At 45.6% G+C, this 2179-nt stretch overlaps 1 long non-coding RNA gene across 1 annotated transcript in view; it reads left to right on the top strand.

The window, feature by feature from the left end:
• The first annotated feature begins 809 nt into the window (after positions 1 to 809).
• The window catches only part of LOC104942523 (uncharacterized), a 13176-nt gene continuing 11806 nt past the window's right edge, over positions 810 to 2179 (top strand). Inside the window, exons 1-2 of the long non-coding RNA XR_798019.1 lie at positions 810 to 965; positions 1483 to 1486. This is a non-coding gene — a long non-coding RNA (uncharacterized lncRNA). The remainder of the gene's footprint in view (positions 966 to 1482; positions 1487 to 2179) is intronic.

Raw genomic sequence — 2179 nt, 5'->3', positions numbered from 1 at the left:
GAGTTCCCCAGCCACGGCCGAGACCCCCCTCCATGGACTCGTGCCTAGGCCCCCGGGCCGTCCGCCCGAGAAAACCCCTCAATGAAACTTATGCCATTCCTGGCTGTCGATCCAGACCCGTCCTCAGGACCCCTTCCACCCACCCAGTTGGAATGGTTTTACTTGGTCGGCGACGTCTGGAATCCGTCCCGTTGGAGGGGGGTGGGTTATGTCAGGGGTTTGAGTTTTGTTGCTGTCTAGTTGTGGGGTTATTTTGCTGTGTCTGTTCTTCCCTGGTCATGTTTTTCCTCCTTGTTCTTGTTGCTGGTCCTTCTCCCTGTGTTTTCCTCCCTGTCGTTAGTTCCCTGGCTGTCTAATTGTCTGATTGTCGTTCACCCTGTTGCCCTTTGTGGTTTTCTCCTTCCCTTGGCCCGGCTGTTTCTCGTCTCGGTGATTACCCCTTTCCCCTGTTTTAGTCTTGGTCTCTTCCGGTTTCGTGTTTCTTCATTGTTTATTTTTTCCTGTTTCCTCCATGTTGGTCACGACCTGTGGTTTCTGGGTATTGTATTTTCCTGTGTTACCTCTATTTTGGCTGATCGGCTTTGAAATAAAGCTCGCCTTTTGATTCTGGTAGACCTTTGCCTTTTTTTTGTAATCTGCTTTTGGGTCCTCCTTTTCCCAGAACCCTAACAAAAAGGACCTCTTAACCATGTAACACAATGGACTCTCAGAGATGAGATCTAAGTTCATGAGGTGGCTGACTTTAAATATTAACTGTAAAAATAAAACCACATGTGTGGTGGTAACATGATGTAGAAATTATTAACACAAACTACATTAAATTAATAACAATTCAAATTACTTTCTTTGAAAGCAGTGACAACAAAAACAACGTTAATCTACTCTCAATGTTTCATCTACACCATCACTGTGTATTTGAATCAGTAGTTAACGTTGTATCTGTTACTAAACTATTTCACCATCTAGTAATGCCTAATCTGGCTAGCTAACTAAGCTTTAAGCAGTATTAGCATTAACCTCAGTGTGGACCTGGGAGGAAGAGAGAACAATGTGAACAACACAACATGTGCAGATTAATAAACCACACTGCTTGCGAGGAATTGAGTTCAATACAAATTAAACCATACTTACTTGGTAGTCTGGCTTCAATTAAAAATGTAAACCAGACAAGGCCAAGTTTCATAGACACTTTACCAACACAGACTAACATGCTTTTCTCAAAGGCTTTCTTAAACCAGGCAACGCCGTTTCACACATTCAAAACACATAGACTAACGATTGAATGTACCCAGTCCAGTGGTAAAAAAAACAGATCAAGTCTGGTAACCTACCCAGAGGTATTAAAGCACAGGTGGACCCAGGGTCCTATCCCAGCTAAAAGGCTTGCTAACCTTACCCAGAGGGTATTAACACAAGATGACCCGGTCCAGTGTAGGGGTTTCACCAACTAAGTCGACTAGTCGATTAGTCGACTACCTTTAGCACTGTCGGCGCTGTAGGCCCTAGTCACTTTTTAATTCTGGTCGTGAAAAAAATGGAGGTAAACGAGGTGCTGCAAAATGCTACAAAACACGTCCGACATTCTTATGTATGGCAGTACTTCAACGAAGATGTAACCAACTCCACAGTGAAGTGTCAGTTGTGTACAGCTGTACTGAAGTACAATACAAATGCATCTGCTATGTGCAACCATCTGAAGATGAAACACCCGCTGCCGACAGCTAGCACTAGCAGTAATGCTAGCACCAGTGAGCAACGGACCGGCGTCAGCACTGAACAGAGGCAAACGAACAGCAAGAAAACGCGGGTCAACAGTGATGCGGATGATGAGCTACGGGATTACTGCCAGCGGACACCGCATATCCCCACAATGGATAATCCACTGGAGTGGTGGGCAGAAAACGTGCACCGCTTCCCCCGCTTTCGAGGAGCTACCTGGCTATTCCAGCCACAAGCACCCCGAGTGAGAGGGTTTTTTCCCTGGCAGGCAACACTGTCACCCGAAAGCGGTCAAGCCTCCTTCCCTCACATGTCGATGCGTTGGTGTTCAAACCAAAAATATGGAAAGGTGGACGTTATCGTGGAGGACAGCGAACAAAGTGTTGCGCACTGGATTTACGTGGCATTTATGTAAACAAGAGTTTTTTGCTGTCGATTTTGGTGAGTCCAGTTACTGTTT

Source organism: Notothenia coriiceps, unplaced genomic scaffold (genome assembly GCF_000735185.1).
Source record: "Notothenia coriiceps isolate Sejong01 unplaced genomic scaffold, NC01 NC01_scaffold00004691, whole genome shotgun sequence".
NCBI classification, from domain to species: domain Eukaryota; kingdom Metazoa; phylum Chordata; class Actinopteri; order Perciformes; family Nototheniidae; genus Notothenia; species Notothenia coriiceps.
Note: the sequence above shows the minus strand (reverse complement) of the source record. Positions and strands in the feature narration are given on the sequence as shown.